Source organism: Chanodichthys erythropterus, chromosome 7 (genome assembly GCF_024489055.1).
Source record: "Chanodichthys erythropterus isolate Z2021 chromosome 7, ASM2448905v1, whole genome shotgun sequence".
In the NCBI taxonomy this organism is placed as follows: Eukaryota; Metazoa; Chordata; class Actinopteri; order Cypriniformes; family Xenocyprididae; genus Chanodichthys; species Chanodichthys erythropterus.
This window is the reverse complement of record NC_090227.1, coordinates 19868910-19889839: the sequence shown is the minus strand read 5'-3', so window position 1 is coordinate 19889839 and position 20930 is coordinate 19868910. Positions and strand designations below refer to the sequence as shown.

The following is a 20930-nucleotide window of genomic DNA, read 5'->3' as shown; positions in this document are numbered from 1 at the left end:
CAAATCCCATCCTTCTCTCCTGTACTCAGAAATATGGCAATTCCATGGTTTGCTTAGTCACTGTCACTGTTCAAAGCTCCCACCCAAAACCCAGCTATGTATTTGACGGATGTATGGAAGTGTACTGCTCTGGTGGTAATCAAGAACACAGTCAGTAGGGTGATTTTGTTTTCCGTCAAAATGTTGTTGTTATTGGTCTTTACCATTGGAATATTAAAAAAATCATGTGGCAGTAAATTCTGTTTCTCAAATCTATAGGAGAAAATGTATAGGAGAAAGTCCATTGTAGGACCATTCATCAGTCCCATTGATGCACTAATACAGGGGTGTCCAAACTTTTTTTTTTAAAGGGGGCCAGATTCAATGTTATGGACACACCTGGGGGCCAGTTACTTTACTTGACAGTATAAGATTAGCTTGAGTTGGGATGCATATGTAAGCTTAATACACAAACAGTAACATAAACATTTTAAACTCATTATAAAGAGTAAAATTTAAATGTTCTTACTGAGTTAGAACTCTACTCTTATTTGAATTAACCACTAGTTTTTCATGGTATCATACATTTAGGTCATCACAGGTAAAAATGGCACCTATGGCATCTAGAATGGCTTCATGGTATTTAGTCTATAATCATTTGATATAAAAACAAATGCACAAAACCTTCTAAAAAATAAAAAAAAAATAATAATAATAATAATTTGGCCTATTTCATTACTCATTTAATACATTTAATATGTATACAATAATATAATAATTTGATATTAATATCCCACATTTCTGCCACAATACCACGGTTTATGTATACCACGGTTTTATATATATATATATATATATATATATATATATATATATATATATATATATATATATATCTATATATATATATATATATATCTATATATATTAATATATATATTTATACAACAGTTCTGTCTGGTTCTCGAATCTGATTGGCTGATAGCCATGCGATATTTCAGTGATAACAGCACTCCTACTGCCTTTTCACCGTTTGTATCACTCCGCTTGAAGTGACCGTCATGGCGGCCGATCAAATCAACCGTAATTTTTACAAATACTACTTGTACCGCGAACTGTAGTTTTAATAGTTTTTTAGGTGAGAATGTAGTTGTTTAGACTTGAAATATGTGACTCATATTTCATAACAGCGCCTATTTTACAATTTGTTTTGACGTTTTCGGAGATGCGAGCTCGAGTGCATCAGCGGCCGTTCAGTGCTTCTGTAACCGCCGAGATCAGCTTCATCTCGGCCAGTGCCTCGGGGATTTGGTGCTGGCTCTTATAGTGGTTAAACACGAGACATAATTCAATTTGAGTACATAGAACGGGCAGTCTTTGGTCTTATTGATCTATTATTTGTTCCAGAGCAAGTCGAATTGTGCTATATTAAATTTGATAATAATAAACGTTACGTTACATCCTTATATAGCATATTGACTACAACTAGACGGGACATATCAGACTCTTCTCCGCTTCAAATACGTAAAACATTAAACTTTATAAACATATGTTTTTTTGAGTAAACAAAACGCTTTACTTTTTTTTTTTTTTCAAACATCAGATCTTTATTTACCTTTGCATTGCACAGAGGATATGTCCAAACTGCGTGCGCACTTCATTCACGAGGTGAGGCGGATTAATGAGGCTTGATTGACAGTTTGAGGATCCAATGGAGTTGGGAGGTTTTGTCACAAGCTCTTTAAAATCCTTTTCATTCGTTAAATATTTGTAAAAACCCACATACAAGCGTAAATGGTGACCTATATATATTTTTTTAATAACTAGTGCTTTATGTTTGACTTAACTGTACAATTGTGCTTATATGTTGTTCAATAAATATTATTTTATATAAATATGTCCATTAAGTAATATGGATTGAGTGAACATTACATTAATACGCCATTAGATGGTGGCAACACTTTACAGGAGAATTGGTCAGTGAGTCACAAGAGACTTTTAAATTGAAAGGGACTTTTGCAAAAGGAAGTTGTTTTAGCACTGTGGTGTTATTTACAGTCTATGGTTAAGGATGGAAAATTCCCAAAGCTGAAAAAAGAATACAAAGATCGCTTACCTCAGCGGACATTCAAACGGACTTGTATAAAGGATGTAATATTATGGACATCGACTTGATGAATGAATGTAATGCCAGATATATACCAGACACAGGTAATAGCTTCTCTCTCTCTCTCTCTCTCTCTCTCTAATACTGTAGAAAATTCAATGTGTTTCAATGAAGCGACTCAACGTTCCTTCGTTACTAGTTCTAAAGTGACGTTTTAGAGTTAGCAACGGAGGCTTGGTTCAACTGACAACTTGAGTTTTGAAACGTTCCTTCGTTACTAGTTCTGAAGTGACGTTTTAGAATTAGTAACGGAGGCTTGGTCCAACTGTCGAATTGAGTTTTGAATCCGTGGCGGAAGGAAGTAGTGCTGCACAAAAGAGGGTTTTAAAGACACTCCGTTGTTGTTCTTATTTATTTACACACTCGTGCCGTCGAACTGTTGTATAAACGCAATATCACACTCGTAGCCGTGCGATATGGCTGTATATCAGCACGCTGTGATGGCCTGCGGCCTCGTGCCTACGGACGAATCACAGCGTGCTGATATAGCCATATCGCACGGCTACTCGTGTGATATTGCTCATATATATATATATAGCATGGCTACGAGTGTGATTGCATTTGTACAACAGTTCAATGGCACGAGTGTGTAAACAAATAAGAAACAACAACAGAGTGTCTTTAAAACCCTCTTTTGTGCAGCACTTCTATCTTCCATCATGGATTCAAATCTCAAGTTGATAGTTTGACCAACCTTTGTAGTTCCATTTAGCCACTTGTTAGCAACCTGCTTCTTCAAGACAAGTAAAAGCTTTTAAAACTCATAAGTATTACTGGTATCACTGATTTATGTGGAATAAAATGAATGTAAAGACATTTTTTCAGGCATTTAACAAAACAAAACAAACAAACAAAAAAAAAAAACATTCTAAAAACCCATTGACTAAAGCCCGGGATACACTGTATGATTTTTGAAAAAAATAAAAGTTTGCCATCGTGAAACAGTCCTGGCGATTTCTGTGATTGTGGCTCTTTATCAGTGGTCCTATGTCGTACAGTGAGAGAGGTTCAAAGACTGATGTTTTCCTGGTCTTGTGACCAAAGATTGCCTACGATAATTTTCTAACAGTGTCAGAAATTCAGTATGATCATTGCACAGTGTGTTTGCTGCTACGACCTTCATCTGCTGATAAAGCCAATAAAAATGTGTCATGAAATCAACGCGATATAGCACTAAAACTTAAAGGTGCCCTAGAACTTTTAAAAAAAGATGTAATATAAGTCTAAGGTGTCCCCTGAATGTGTCTGAGAAGTTTCAGCTCAAAATACCCCATAGATTTTTTTTAAATAATTTTTTTTAACTGCCTATTTTGGGGCATAATTAGAAACGAGCCGATTTCAGGTTGTGGCCCCTTTAAATCGTGTAACAGTCGGTGTTATGTTGAGATTCGCCTGTTTTCCGGAGGTCTTTTAAACAAATGAGATTTATATAAGAAGGAGGAAACAATGGAGTTTGAAACTCACTGTATGTCTTTTCCATGTACTGAACTCTTGTTATTTAACTATGCCAATATAAATTAAATGTTTAATTCTAGGGCACCTTTAAAACTACTTACCTCAACTTCTTTTCCCTTCTTCTTTTGCTGCTTCCTTTTTTTTCAGCACACATAAAAACTACAACTGCCAAAGTGCGATTCAACATGGGCTGAATCCCAAATGGCACACTTCTATGCACTTTCGATCTTGTGGACTTACAATGGCTGCCACGTGCACGTCCGTTAAGTCCACGAGTTCCATACATCATTTTAAGTTTCAGAAGGGTGCTCAGGAGCACCCCCTTTGGGACCGCTATGCGCCCTCGATGCACACTTCAGCTGAACCCGTAAGTTTGTGAGCTACGCAGAGGAGTTTACCCGGTAGTCAAAGCGGCATTTCGTCACAAAAGTGCGGACTCGGAGGAAGGCCGTGAGGGTTTAGGGTGCCATTTGGAATTCAGCCAAAGTCTTTTTGTTTACCAATAGTGCATACTGATGACGTTTTATTCTTCTATAGAAACTTACATCGTAGCCTACGAGTCAATAGGTGTCATCATCGTACAGTCTACATGCATGTTGTATAGAAGTTTAATAGATCATGTCGCACAGTGTGATTTGTAATGATCTTATAGGATTGCTAAAATCGTGCAGTGTATCCCGGGCTTTAGACACAGTGGAACCCGTAAGTGCTAAAATGCACTTCTGGGTTTTGGCCTACAAAAATATGTCATCCCTGCAGCACTCTATATAGGTCTTTCTACACTCTCAAACAACATATACTGTATTTGTATAGATTTTAATATTTTGTATTAAACTTCAAATGTATTGTGTACAATATATAATACCTCAATATAACAATTTAGAAATATCCTACACTTATTTATGAATTATTTTCAGTGATTTTGGAAAAATATCTCTTTCTAACAACTAAAATTTCAGAAGGATGATCTGGGCCACACACCTTCCCCCAACAATCAGCCCTGATGTGGTCTGCCATCACAAATTTACATGCTGTACAGTCCTACACTTTGATAAATACATTTTTAAATAATGTACAATACTATCTTGGTATTATGAGTTATTAAAACTGCATGTATAATAATTACAAAACAAAACCTTGTTCAAAATAGTTTTATATTAATTTTATTATTTTATTATTAATTTTATATTATTTTATTATTGCAGCCCAAATCACAGCAGAGAAATAGTGTCATTGCTTGACATGTCGGGTCACCACATATCTGAAGGTAGAAACTTTGGAAGATATATGTATGTGATTTAAAATCTCACTTATATATTTCTCTCTATTCTCATCTTTCATAATATAATTGAAAATAATATTTCACATTTTCATACTTTTTATATTGTTTTACACCTCATTCATTTGTATTTGACATTTCAAAAACCCACCATAAACAATTAAATAATTTCACTTCATTTAACAGTCAGTTGCATCATGTTTTTTTCATTGTCTTTGTTGTTGAAAACAATGTCACTCCCTTGATGTTTGTGACAACAATATGTTGTATTTTCCAGCTGGGCTTTAGGGGTATATTTGCATCATTCTGTGTTTGTAGAGACACCTATGAACTATTCTCTCAGAGGGGTAGAAATTATAGGAGCCTTTGCATCAGCCTGTTTTTCAGGTTGCATCACATCACAGTTCAATGTTACAGACCTGAGAACATCACCACCCCCACCCCCACCCCATATATATATATATATATATATATATATATATATATATATATATATATATATATATATATATATATATAACTTGCAAAATAATATAAACATGTTCTATTTGTCAATTAAACTTAGATGTTTTTTTTCCCATCATATGTTGCTTTGTATTTTCCTCAGGCTTAAGCAAGATGATATAACATTTAGGGGCAAAAATGCAGAATAGTAAACCAACACTTGAGAATAAAATAGCAAATATCTCCACAGCTACTGTGAATTTTCCAGGAGAACTAACATAAGCTGGAATAAATGTGATCCATACAGCACAGAATATTAGCATACTGAATGTGATGAATTTGGCTTCATTGAAGTTATCAGGCAGTGTGCGAGCCAGAAAAGCTAGAATGAAACACAAAACGGCCAGTAGGCCAATATAACCCAGGACAGCCCAGAAACCAAGAGTAGAACCTAGACTGCACTCGAGAATGATCTTTTCCTTATAATATTTCATATTTTTCTGGGGAAATGGAGGAGAAATTGTCAGCCATAGCACACAGATTAGAAGTTGTATAAGTGTAAAGGCAAGAACACTGAGTCGTTGTTGTGTAGGCCCAAACCATTTCATGATATTACTTCCTGGAAGTGTGGCCTTGAAGGCCATTAACACCACTATTGTTTTCCCCAGAACACAGGAGATACAGAGGACAAAAGTGATCCCAAATGCTGTGTGACGCAACATGCAGGACCACTCAGTGGGTTGACCAATGAAAGTAATAGAACAGAGGAAACACAGAGTCAATGAAAAGAGCAGCAGGAAGCTCAGCTCTGAGTTGTTGGCTTTTACTATAGGGGTGTCCTTCTTGCTGTAAAACAGGATGGCTACCAACACAGTTAATCCTACTCCAAACAGTGAGAAAAAGACTAGCACTACACCCATAACTTCTGTAAATGACAGAAACTCTACAGTCTTTAACACACATTTATTTTTCTCAGCATTAGACCAGTATTCCCTTGGACACTGCTTGCAGTTAATTGAATCTGGAAAGGAAGTTGTGTTTACTATAGTTAGAGTTACAATGAAAATTATTTTATTTATGAACTCCTTTGATAAAAAACTGCACCCTGAACAGTAAAAGAAAAACACAAAAAGAGCAACTAACCAATTTTCTTTGGACCTTTGAGATGGGCTGAAGATTACCTGTCTCATTGCTGATTTCTCCGTCTGCACATGGAATACAGTCATAACAGCAGACAGGTCTTCCTTTCTGTGCAGCCTTTCTAGTGCCTGGAGGACAGCTCTCACTGCACACAGAACTTGGCTTCTACTCAGAAACATACAATAAGTTGTACAAAGTTATTTATATGTTGATTCTGATTCTAAAGAAAAGAGATAAAAATAAATGATCTTAAAAAGTTGCACCTTAAATGCCCTCTGCAGTTGTGTTTCTGCTTTATCAAAGTTTATTATCACTTCCACATTCAAATCACATGAATTTGTTTTAAAACACCAATTAGACATATAGGCCCGGTTTCACACACAGGGTTTAGCCTAAACCAGGATTAGGCCTTAGTTCAATTAGGGCATTTAAGTAACTTTTTTAAACATGTCTTAGAAAAAAATATTACTGATGATCATCTTGAGACAAAACAGTTGCACTGACATATTTTTAGATATCTCAGAGCAAGTTTCTTTCAGTTGAAACAGTTCAAACATGCATTTTAGTCTAGGACTAGCTTAAGCCTTGTTTGTGAAACCGGGGGATAGTTTGCTAAGGCAAATGGTTTAAATTATTATTATTAATATTATTAATATTGTTGTTTTGTTTTGTTTTGTTTCTTTTTCTACATTTTCTGTCCTGAACTCTGAATAGAATGTAGAGCTTTAAAAAGCGTTAGGAGATTAATAAATCTGCCATTATAATGTCCTCCTTTACTGAATTATAAAGTCCTTGTGTCTTAGATGTCAGTGATAGCAGTTGCCTTTTTTTTTTAGATTTTGAAATTATGGTAACCATTTTAATTTTGCTTGCCTTCAGCTTTCCTCCAGCCCAGATTATGTTTTCAGTGTTAACCACAAAGTGCTGGTCAGGGGTTAGTGAGGCATCATAGTATCCCACTGGTTTAAACTGAATTGATCCACCAGAGTCCTGCTGCCAATTCACAACTTCATATTGAGCTATTGTGGCACCAGTGCTGTCAAACCACACACGATCTCCCATCTTTACGGTATAATTTACCTTTTTCAGAGCCTCAACCACCTAGTAAAAAGACAAATTAGCTTTTATTGAGAAATTGCCACCCTGAAATACATATGTCTTTGATATCACTTTTTGTTTAGATTTATTCCGTTTTACCTGTTGTGGTTGTATTATCAGGTCTTTCTCACAACCTTCTGGTTCTTTGCACTTCAGTAGACTGTGTAGTGAATTAGCCACAGCATAAACTGCTTTATAGACATTGCTTGAAAATCTATGTTCAGGCACATCTTCATTGTAATTTTTCAGTGCAAGTAAATCTTGATATTTGCTGCAATTTAATTTGACCTGAGAATCATTCCCCTGACTCTGTGAGCATGGAAAAGCTGTGTCCCAGAATGCATTTAGAACATAATCTGCAAAATCTTCAATAAAGATTTTTCTCACTGCAAATCCCAGTGACCCCCCCAGCACACGAAAGGTTTTTGGAGTGATTAAACTCTTTGAAGTTATCCACCCCTCCACACCCACCATTTGGAGGCCAGTGATGTTCTGAATACTTAGCTGATCGATAAGTAAGCCCATCTCAAGAAATGAAATAAATGCAACAATCACTTTTGCAGTGCTCTTTTTAATTGTGTCTACGACTTTTTTTAGTTTTTCTGCCTCTGTTCGATAGAATTTCACAGAGTACTCCACACAGATCCCCTCCTTCTGTGCTGTATTCAGAAATATGGCCATTCCATTGTTTCCATAGTCATTGTCACTGTTCACAGCTCCCACCCAGGTCCAGCCAAAGTGTTTGACAATGTAAGCAAGTGCTCTGCCTTGGTGGTAATCACTAGCAATAGTTCTGAAGAATGAGGGGTAATCTCTCCTATTACTAAGACATTCACAAGAGGCTGCATGACTTATCTGAAAGAAAGAAAGAAAAAGAAAGAAAGAAAGAAAGAAAGAAAGAAAGAAAGAAAGAAAGAAAGAAAGAAAGAAAGAAAGAAAGAAAGAAAGAAAGAAAGAGAAAGAAAGAAAGAAAATTAAATGAGTTCACTGTATGGTGATCTTGTCAGACCTTTTTAATTTCCACTTACCACTGGAATTTTAAAAGGTCCTGTAGTTCTGGACAGAATCACTGTGGCAGAAGACTCTGTTTCTCCAATAATGGCATGTATAGGAGACTGTCCATTGCATATGTCCCCTGCTACAAACTCTGGACCATTCATCAGTCCCATAGTTGCACTCATAGATGACATTCTTGAACTACAGGTATCATAAATTTTGTAGCCAATAGAAACATTTGGGAGTAAACTTTCACTTCTGTTAATCTCCTCGATGGCAAAGATCATGATTTGAGCCAGACGAAAATCTCTCAGATTTACACTGTGAAAACATTAAATCAGTAAGTATCAACTACATAAACAAACAAACAAACAAACAAACAAACAAACAGATAAAGACAGTGGTAAAGTAATGGACATACATGTGCATACAGTCTAAATTTCACATAACAAACCTGGAGCATGATAGAAGCTGAGGTTTACGTGTAAACTCAAATGAAGGTAATGTCTCCATGCTGTGGATTGGAAAAAGTGCCCCAATATTAACATCTCCATCCCTGAAAAGTAGTGGGTACTTCAGGTCTCCAAACATTCGGCAAGGAACGTTGGCTGCCTTTGCATGAAGCAGACTGAAAAGCAAGAGCGTGTTAAGAAAGAGAAGCATCCCAAAGATTGAGCTCAACTACAGCTGCCAAATGTATTTGACCTGATAGGGTATTTGCACTTTTAAAGACATTATTATGGATGAATGATTGTGAACATAGCCAATTACCTCATAAGTTACATGAGGCAGGTCAATCACAGGTCAAAAAGGTCAAACTAATTTTACAGTGTCTAATTTTCTTACACCTGTTAGAATGCAGTAGATTTTAAAACTGGATATTGGATTGTTAGTTTATGCTGTGCACTCAGACTTGCATTACCTAGTTTTTAAAACAAACTCTAAATGCCTTCCCCATGTAAAAGCTATATACATATTCTTTGTTTTTTTATTTATTTTTTTTTTTTTTTTATGTTTGGTTTATATATATATATATATATATATATATATATATATATATATATATATATATATATATATATATATATAAGGGGTGTGATTGACACAATACCTCAGTATTGAAGTCACGGTTTAGTATGGATTCAATACAGCAGGAGGGAGAAATCTAAACATAAAATTGCTATTTTTTATTATTAAACAGTGGTTTACTGAACAAATTGTGTCTCTGTCTGTAAATAAATTCAATTATAGTTAACATCTTCTTAAGGATAAAAAAAAAAAAAAAATCTATCTCTGCTAATGCTGTAAACTATATACGGGGAGCCCTTTCTTGCACATTACTATAATATTAAAGGTTACAATTAAAAACAGAGCCCAATTTATTAAATTATCGCTATTTATTTTTAGATAATAATCAACACTCATAAAAATTATGCAGACATGTAAATTGCATATAAGGCAGTTTTTGCATTAACTTCCAAAATTTGCTTCTACTCCAATTGGAGGTTAAAATAGGCTATATTCATTTACACAGTGGCTGTCATAACTTTTCATGACAGAGTTATTTAAACATACATTAAACATATACATTTAATAATTAAGACTGGTTAAGTAAAATATAATAAATATATAGGCTAATATAGTGCATATATGTAGCGAAAGAGTTTCCAGAAAACATTGTAGGTGAACAAAATCCACCGTGCCATTCGCCGTTGCCGGCTTAAACTCTATAGGTAAAAAAAGAAGCCATATCTAAACATGATCCAGAAGCGCAGGTGTTTTTTTTCTGGGCCAAGGCTCATTTAAAATGGACTGTGGCAAAGTGGAAAACTGTTCTGTGGTTAGACAAATCAAAATTTGAAGTTCTTTTTGTAAAACTGGGACGCCATGCCATCCGGACTAAAGAGGACAAGGACAACCCAAGTTGTTATCAGCGCTCAGTTCAGAAGCCTGCATCACTGATGGAATGAGGTTGAATGAGTGCATGTGGCATGGGCAAGCTTACACATCTGGAAAGGCACCATCAATGCTGAAAGGTATATCCAAGTTCTAGAACATATGCTCCCATCCAGACGTCGTCTCTTTCAGGGAAGACCTTGCATTTTCCAACATGACAATGCCAGACCACATCCTGCATCAATTACAACATCATGGCTGTGTAGAAGAAGGATCCGGGTACTAAAATGGCCAGCCTGCAGTCCAGATCTTTCACCCATAGAAAACATTTGGTGCATCATAAAGAGGAAGATGCGACAAAGAAGACCTAAGACAGTTGAGCAACTAGAAGCCTGTATTAGACAAGAATGGGACAACATTCCTATTCCTAATCTTGAGCAACTTGTCTCCTCAGTCCCCAGATGTTTGCAGACTCTTATAAAAAGATGAGGGTATGCCACACAGTGGTAAACATGGCCTTGTCCCAACTTTTTTTGAGATGTGTTGATGCCATGAAATTTAAAATCAACCTATTTTTCCCTTAAAATGATACATTTTCTCAGTTTAAACATTTGATATGTCATCTATGTTGTATTCTGAATAAAATATTGAAATTTGAAACTTCCACATCATTGCATTCTGTTTTTATTCACAATTTGTACAGTGTCCATTTCCACTATCAGGGCAATAATGAAGAAGTTCCAATCAATCAAGAATAGTCAGAAGAACTGAGCTCCTGCCGGAGCCAAGGCGACATCACTGCTGTGACAGTGGAGAAATTGGCCAAAAGAACTGAGCTCCTGCGGGAGTAGAGGCAACATCACTGCTGCGACAGTGGGAGATCAATTATTAAGCATTTTTTGTCTGAAAATTTTCTGGTAGCCACTCCAATAGGGCTGATATGTTCAATTGGGTTCAGATCAGGAGCCACTGAATCACTTTCACCCTGTTCTTCTTCAGGAATCCAACAGTGGCCTTATATGTGTGTTTATGATCATTGTCATGTTGCATTGTCATGTTGCATGCATTGTCAACCTTAATGTTATGAAGTTTGTTGCTGCCACGTTGTTTGAGCTAGAGCTCCGTCGAGCTGATTCCTAATTGTTTGTTTTTGCCTCGTAAAATCTAACTTATAATCTATCACTCTTTCTTTTTCGGTGGGGGAACACATCCCCAACATTATTTTATATAAAAAACATTTGGATTACCTTGATATCGCTAGTTTTATCCGACTTCCCGAACTTTCGCTCCTAGCTTTAGCTAGCGTTTGTACTCTTCTCTCTCACAATATTATTGTTTCATCTAAGTTACTCTAATGGCGAGTGTATTGGATGTTTCTCTACCTTTGTGTGCAGGTGAGGACACGTTTGAGCTGCATGCGGTGCAGTTGGAACTGGAGGCCGTGGAGCGGCAGATCCGGATCCTTCTCGAGAAGCAGGCCGAGCTACGCGAGCGGCAGACAGCGCTGGAAACTTCTCACGCTGGCGCTCACCAACCCTTGGTAAGTTTGCAGCGCGATATTAACACTCCTGCTTCCTCTACGCCGTGTGTTTCTCTGCACAGGGCCCGAGCACCAACGCGTTCATCCCAGCCCTCGTTCACTCCGGCGCCGTCACACCAGGGACCTTGGGTGCTTCAGCAGCGGAAGACGCGAGCCAGGCCTCGGACCAGGACCTCTCCTCCGCCGCCCCCGGTCTTCGACGTCTCGACACGGAACCGCTTCTCCCCTCTTCGCGAGGCAGAACGCGACGCTGTGGTCATCGGAGACTCCATCGTCCGCCACGTCCACGCTAACACAGCCAAAGGTAAGGTGCGCAGTCACTGTTTTCCTGGTGCTCGTGTTCTCGATGTCTCTGCGCAGATTCCCGCGATCCTCAACGGTGCTGAGACCATCGGAGCTGTAGTGCTGCACGCGGGGGTGAACGACACCAGGCTGCGGCAGACGGAGGTTGCTGAAGCAGGACTTCAGAAGCCTGATCGAGACGGTACGAGCCACATTGCCCGCGACGAAGATCATCGTGTCCGGACCGCTTCCGACGTACCGACGAGGACATGAAAGGTTCAGTAGATTATTTGCTTTAAATGAATGGTTGATGTCTTGGTGTAATGAACAGAAGCTGCTCTTTGTAAATAATTGGAATCTTTTCTGGGAGCGTCCTAGGCTTTTCCGTGCTGATGGCCTGCACCCCAGCAGCATCGGAGCTGATCTTCTGTCAGAGAACATCTCCAAGACGCTTCGCACCATATGACTAGTAAGTCAAACCTCAAATCACAGTCTGTGTTCTGCCCATTTAATTGATAGAAATGTGAGTGTAGTACAGTCTATAGAAACTGTGTCTATTCCCCGAATAGTGAGGTTTAACAATAAAAATAAAGGATCTAGAAAAAACCTAATCGTGATCAAACCAGATTTTGTAAAATTACTGAACAAAAACAATCTCTAAAGCTAGGGCTACTAAACATTAGATCGCTGACACCGAAGGCAGTTATCATAAATGGAATTATCACGGATAATAGTCTTGATGTAATTTGCCTTACTGAAACATGGCTTAAAGCAAATGATTATTTTGGTCTTAATGAGTCTTGTCCACCTGGCTACCGTTATAAAAATAAATGCCGCCTGATTGGCCGTGGTGGTGGTGTAGCAACAATCTATAGAGAGATACTTACTGTTACTCAGAGAACAAACTACAGGTTTAATTCATTTGAAATTCTTATGCTAAATGTTACACTCTCAGATATATGTAAAAAGTCGCTACTATCTCTTGCTTTGGCTACCATTTATAGACCTCCAGGGCCTTATTCTGATTTCCTAAAAGAGTTTGCAGACTTTCTCTCAGACCTATTGGTCAACGTCGATAAAGCACTGATTGTTGGAGATTTTAACATTCATGTAGACAATATAAATGATGCGTAAGGGGCTGCGTTTACAGATTTACTAAACTCATTTGGGGTCGAACAAAACGTCACTGGACCCACTCACTGTTTTAATCATACTCTAGATTTAATTATATGACATGGAATCAATCCAACCGTTATAGAAATTCTACCGCAAAGTGATGACGTCTCTGATCACTATCTTGTAACATGCGTACTGCATACTGATGATATTTGTCAAATTGCATCACGATATCGACTAGGCAGAACAATTCTCCCGACAACTATAGATAAATTCACAAATAATCTGCCTGATCTGTCACAGCTGCTCATCGTACCCGAACACGCAAATGATCTTGAGGAAATGACTAGCAGTATGTGCACCATTTTTACTAGTACATTAGATACTGTTGCACCGACGAGATTAAAAAAGGTTAGAGAGAAAAATACTGTACCTTGGTACAACAGTATTACTCGCGCTATCAAAAAAGAAACTCGCAATCTAGAACGCAAATGGAGACAAACTCGTTTAGAGGTCTTCAGAATCGCATGGAAAGACAGTTTGTCCCGTTATAGAAAGACTCTAAAAGCAGCCAGGGCTGAGCATCTTCGCAAACTTATAGAGAATAACCAAAACAATCCACGGTTCTTATTTAGTACAGTAGCTAGATTAACAAATAAACAGATATCACCAGAACAAAATGTTTCATTACAGTTTAGTAGTGATGACTTTATGAATTTCTTTAATGAAAAAATCGAAAGTATCAGAAATAAAATTGTAAATGTACAACCTTTGACAGAGTTTTATGATTCAGCCTCAATTATCACCCCTCAAGAACAGTTGCAGTGCTTTACAACTATAGGACAGGAAGTAATAAACTTATTACTGCGTCTAAACCAACAACATGTTTATTAGATCCAATACCCACTAAACTACTAAAAGAACTGTTACCTGTAGCAGAAGAGCCTCTTCTCAATATTATCAACTCGTCTTTATCTCTAGGTCATGTCCCACGACCGTTCAAGCTAGCAGTTATTAAGCCTCTCATTAAGAAACCACAATTAGATCCAAACGTATTAGCAAATTACAGACCCATTTCAAATCTTCCATTTATGTCTAAAATACTAGAAAAAGTGGTGTCGGTCCAATTGTGCTCCTTCTTAAAAAAAAAATCTATCTATGAAAAATTTCAGTCAGGATTCAGGTCTCATCATAGCACAGAAACTGCGCTCGTTAAAATTACAAACGACTTGCTTCTAGCTTCTGACCAAGGCTGTGTCTCAATGCTAGTGTTACTTGATCTCAGTGCTGCGTTTGACACTATAGATCATAAAATACTCCTAGATCGACTACAAAATTACACTGGTATTCAGGGACAGGCATTACAGTGGTTTAAGTCATACCTATCAGACCGTCACAATTTTGTTTATATAAACGGGGAAAAATCTAAGATAACGATAGTAAACTATGGAGTGCCGCAAGGATCTGTGTTAGGCCCTCTGCTATTTTCAATTTACATGCTGCCACTCGGCAATATTATAAGAAAACGTGGGATTAGTTTCCACTGCTATGCCGATGATACTCAGTTATATATTTCATCACGACCAGATGAAATCTCTAAATTATCCAATCTGACAGAATGTATTAAAGAAGTAAAACATTGGATGACTAGTAATTTTCTTCTATTAAATTCAGATAAGACTGAAGTATTACTTATTGGGCCAAAAACCTGTGCACAGAATCTCTCAGACTACAATCTGCATTTAGAAGGATGTACTGTTACTCCATCCTCGACAGTTAAAGACCTGGGTGTTATATTAGACAGCAACTTGTCCTTTGAAAATCATATTTCATATGTTACAAAAACAGCCTTCTTTCACCTCAGAAACATTGCTAAGATACGGAATATGTTATCTATTTCTGATGCAGAAAAGTTAGTTCATGCTTTCATGACGTCTCGACTAGATTACTGTAATGTATTATTAGCTGGTTGTCCTGCTTCTTCAATAAACAAGCTACAATTATTACAAAATGCAGCTGCTAGAGTTCTTACAAAATATGATCAAATAACACCAATCTTATCATCTCTACACTGGTTACCTATTAAGTTCCGTATCGATTATAAAGTATTGCTAATGACTTATAAGGCTCTAAATGGTTTAGCTCCTGTGTACTTAACCGATCTTCTATCGCTCTACAATCCTTCACGCTCTTTAAGATCACAAAACTCTGGACTTCTGGTTGTACCTAGGATATCTAAGTCCACTAAAGGAGGGAGAGCGTTTGCACATTTGGCTCCGAAACTCTGGAATAGCCTTCCTGATAATGTCCGGGGCTCAGACTCGCTCACCCAGTTTAAATCTAGATTAAAGACGCATCTCTTTAGCCGAGCATTCACATAATGCATCTCATATCAGATCAACTGCACATGACTATCTTTGCTTAAAGTTATGAACAGCAGCTACGCTAATTGTTCTCCTTTTGCTTTTCTGTTTTACCTCGGGACACCCGCCCTGAGGTGACTAGAGAGTACATCAGCTTCAGTTTGGATCCAGCCTCTTAAGAAGACCTCAGATGACCATCACCTGTGAAGAGACGGCGCCAGCTCCTGCGAGGACTTCAGGAGACGCAATCATCTAGATCAACATTCACATTGCACAATCTCTATATCCTAATTTATTGTTAATGTAATTCATTTTCCAGGAGCTCATTACTTCTACCTTCAGTTAAACTGCTAACAGTGATTGTAATTACCTAAAGTATATTATTTGCTAACTACATTCTTTAAATTGTAATGTTGACATCCATTTTCTGTAAAGCTGCTTTGAAATGATATGCATCGTGAAAAGCGCTATACAAATAAATTTGAATTGAATTGAATTGATATGTAAAAAAAATAAATAAATCAAAAGGGGGCTTGGTAAAAGGGCTGAAACCTGATTCTTCTTCATTTTTGATTAAAGCCGAGTTCAGACTGCACGATTTTAGCCCCGATTTTGGCTCACTGACAGGTTTTGAGAAATCGCCGACAAATGCCCGAAATCACAGGCAAATCGGTGCTCGTTCACGCGAGTGACAATCACGCAGTGTGAATGAGCAAAGACGCGATCTGAGAGAATCGGCGACGAGTCGCCGACACCCGTGAGATATCTGGCATGCTAAATATCTGGACCTGTCGGCGATTCAAAATCCTGCAGTGTGAAAAGTGTTCTGACTGAAAACTACATCGGCGATGACTGACAGCCAATGAGAGAGCAAGATACAGAGCAGCGTGGAGTTCGGGGAGGAGTTATAGACCACAACATCAGCAAGCATGGCTTCATTCACATAAACATTACAATTATATCAAACAGAAACAAAGCACAAACATTTGCTTGACCATCCGCAACAGCAGCACATTGAAAAGTTATGTATTTAGCTCCAACTGTCATTGCAGAACACACAATCCTTGTACTTTGCGTCTTCCCAAACATTTCCTCCATATTCTTCTTTTCTTTGTATTGTTTTCACTGCAAATCAGCGCACAGGCAATTCATATTTCAAGCTTCATGCGGGCTACTATTTTTAATAATAATCCCACCGTGTGTCTCAATCAGCTCCCTAGTTCAGTAGTCAGGGCACTGATCAGGGTATCAGCCACATTCACTTTCATTATGTACTGATTCACTACCTAGGGAGCTAGGGAGCTGATTGAGACGCAGGGCCAGTCTCACGTGAGAACTCTGGTCTTGCGCGCGTTGTTTCCTTGTCAGGTCTCGCGTGTGTTTGGTTGTGAAACGTAGTTTGCGTGCCAGACAGAGTTGTCGGCGATTCTTCCTATTGTAAAGTCATGCAGTGTGAAACCTTCTGTCGCCGATCCATCGTGCAGTTTGAACACAGCAGCGACTGAATGCTGGCCAAGATAGTCATGCAGTGTGAAAAGAACAGTGACCCGACTACTTTGAAAATCGTGCAGTCTGAACTCGGCATAAGTTGCTCACTGTGTCAGGTTCAGCGAGGGCAGACTGAAGAATATTGCATTTTTTTTTTTTGAGTGGGGAGGCTTTCCACTCTAGGTTTGAAACTGCTCGAGACCAGACACTAAATACTCAGCAAAGTTAGCGTCAGGGTGGTGAGACAATTCGGCAGACAGACGAGAAATATTCACAGGAGTAGACAAGTAATTTTTTTTTATTTTTATTTTGTGATCATTTTACAGGGCATATGGTGCGGGAAGGAGCGTCACCCATTAATTGCAGGTGTGCAGGAAGTGGCACCGCTGTCGTGCGCATCCCCACGAGTTGAAATTAATGCAAACTTCATCGCAAGAGTTGAACGTGGTTTTCTTAAAATCCTTTGTTGAAGCATTGAAATTTGCTGGTCGTGGGACGTAACTAGTCAATCTTTCCTGTGGTGGAACTGGGCAAGGGGGAATTAAGGATTAACCAAAGGAAATGATATGGTGGAGTGAGCGAGTGATCTGCAGACTGCACAAGATACACTGCTCAAAAAAATTAAAGGAACATTTTGAAAACACATCAGATCTCAATGGTGAAAAAAAATGATGCTAGTTATCTATACTGATATGGACTGAGTAATGTGTTAGGAATGAAACGATGCCACATCATTTGATGGAAATGAAAATTGTCAACCTACAGAGGACTGAATTCAAAGACACCCTGAAAATCAAAGTGAAAAAATGATGCAGCAGGCTAGTCCATTTTGCTGAAATTTCATTGCAGCACCTCAAAACGGTACTCAGTAGTTTGTATGGCCTCCACGTGCATGTAGGCATGCCTGAGAACATTGGGGCATGCTCCTAATTAGATGACGGATGGTGTCCTGGGGTATTTCCTCTCAGATCTGGACCAGGGCATCACTGAGCTCCTGGACAGTCTGAGGTGCAACCTGGCAGTGTCGGATGGACCAAAACATAATGTCCCAGAGGTGTTCTATTGGATTTAGGTCAGGCAGCATGGGGGCCATTCAATGCTATCAATTCCATCATCCTCCAGTAACTGCCTGCATGCTCTCGCCACATGAGGCCAGGCATTGTCATGCACCAGGAGGAACCCAGGATCCACTGTACCAGTGTAGGGTCTGACAATGGGTCCAAGTATTTCATCCCAATACCTAATGACAGTCAGGGTGCCATTGTCTAGCCTGTAGAGGTCTGTGTGTCCCTCCATGGATATGCCTCCCCAGACCATCACCGACCCACCACCAATGCTGAACGATGTTACAGACAGCATAATGTTCTCCACGGCTTCTCCAGACCCTTTCACATCTGTCACGTGCTCAGGGTGAACCTGCTCTCATTTGTGAAAAGCACAGGCGCCAGTGGCAGACCTGCCAATTCTAGTGTTCAATGGCAGATTCCAATCGAGCTCCATGGTTCCGGGCAGTGAGCACAGGGCCCGCCAGAGGACATCGGGCCCTCAGGCCAAGACTGTTTCTGATCGTTTGGTCAGAGACATTCATACTAGTGGCCTGCTGGAGATCATTTTGTAGGGCTCTGGCAGTGTTCATCCTGTTCCTCCTTGCACAAAGGAGCAGATACTGGTCCTGCTGATGGGTTAAGGACCTTCTACAGCCCGGTCCAGCTCTCCTAGAGTAACTGCCTGTCTCCTGGAAACTCCTCCATGCTCTTGAGACTGTGCTGGGAGACACAGCAAACCTTCTGGCAATGGCACATATTGATGTGCCATCCTGGAAGAGTTGGACTGCCTGTGCAACCTCTGTAGGGTCCAGGTATCGCCTCATGCTACCAGTAGTGACACTGACCCTAGCCAAATGCAAAACTAGTGAAAAACAGTCAGAAAAGATGAGTAGGGAAAAAAAAGTCAGTGGCCTCCACCTGTAAAACCATTCCTGTTTTGGGGGTCATCTCACTGTTGCCCATCTAGTGCACCTGTTGTTCATTTCATTGAAAGCAGATGAAACCGATTAACAACCCCCTCTGCTACTTAACTGACCAGATCAATATCCCAGGAGTTTTACTGACTTGATGCTATTCTCTGATTAAAAAGTGTACCTTTAATTTTTTTGAGTACATAACTGTGCTTTAGTCATTCTCCTAAAGAAATGAACGCCTGCGCTGATGAGCGCTTGTCTTAGACTTACTACTGTCCATTTCTCTATTGCAGGAATTGTCGGATGGGCCGAGGCATAAGAAGTCGCTGGAGATGCTGGTTGGTGTCTTGTTGGAGGAGGCGAGGGTAATCCTCTGCGTCGTGGAGTACGGGAAGTGGCCCAAATGGGCTAACGTCCGCTTAGTGGCTCCGGGGATTCAGAAATAGCATCTGGAGGAGCGTCGGTACTCCTGACGTGGGATGAATGAGGTGAAGATTCCTGGGAGATGAGGGACTCATTGTCGGAAGGGAAGAGTTGCAACGATTTGGACCAAGTGCTGTAAAACTGTCGAGGAATATGGGTGAGTCGACTGTGTCTATATATATTCTTTCACTCATGCTGATTGGATAGATATGTTGATTACTGATTGCTAACAGCTGGCTGAAATGATGTGATGATTAGTCAGATTATTTGTGCTTTGCTCCTCCTGAATTTTGTAAATAAAACATCATTAAATATGCAATACAGTGCATCCGGAAAGTTTTCACAGCGCTTCACTTTTTCTACATTTTGTTATGGTACAGCCTTATTCCAAAATGGATTAAACTCATTATTTTCCTCAAAATTCTATAAACAATACCTCATAATGACAGCATGAAAGAAGTTTGTTTGAGATCTTTGCAAATTTATATAAAAAAAAAAAAAAAATCACACAGCCTTTGCCATAATACTTAAAAATGAGCTCAGATACATACTATTTCCACTGAACATCCTTGAGATGTTTCTACAGATTGAATGGAGTCCACCTGTGGTAAATTCAGTTGAGTGGACATGATTTAGAAACCAGAGGTGGATAGTAACAAAGTAAATTTACTTTGTAACATTTACTTGAGTATTTTTATTTATTTTTTTTTTTGGAAAATTTGTACTTTTAAGAGTAGATTTAAATGTGGGTACTTTTATTTTAACTTGAGTGCATTTATAATGAAAAAGCTGTACCTTTACTTCGCTTCCTCTCATTACTTTATTTTAATGCTATACATAAGAAATGTGTAGTTTATTCCAAGTGTGCGGTCTCTCTTTTTTTTTTTTTTTTCATGAACGATGGCACATTCATAAAGGAATCACTCTTTTTAGTCAATTCTGTTTAAAGACTTGATCAAACAAGTGGGCAAAACTGGCCCTGTCCCAAATGGCACCCAAAACCCTCACGGTCTTCCACTGAGTCCGCACTTTCACGACACAATGCCGCTTTGACTGCCAGGTAAAGTCCTATGTGTAGCTCACAGTGTTGTGGACTCAACAGAAGTGCACATCGAGGGCGCATAGCAGCTACAAGGGGGGCACTCACTAGCACTTTTTTTTTTAAGTTTAAATGACGAACGGGACACCCTGCGGTCCTGTGGACTTAACAGACACACAGGCAGCAGCCATTGTAAGTCCACAAGACCGAAAGTGCAAATGAAGTGTGCCATTTGGGACAGGGCCACTGCCTAAATTGGGTCGCG

General features: G+C 38.9%; 1 pseudogene; it reads right to left on the bottom strand.

The window, feature by feature from the left end:
• Positions 1-5431: 5431 nt before the first annotated feature.
• On the bottom strand, positions 5432-19113 carry LOC137022888 (vomeronasal type-2 receptor 1-like; annotated as a pseudogene).
• Between the last annotated feature and the right edge of the window lie 1817 nt (positions 19114-20930).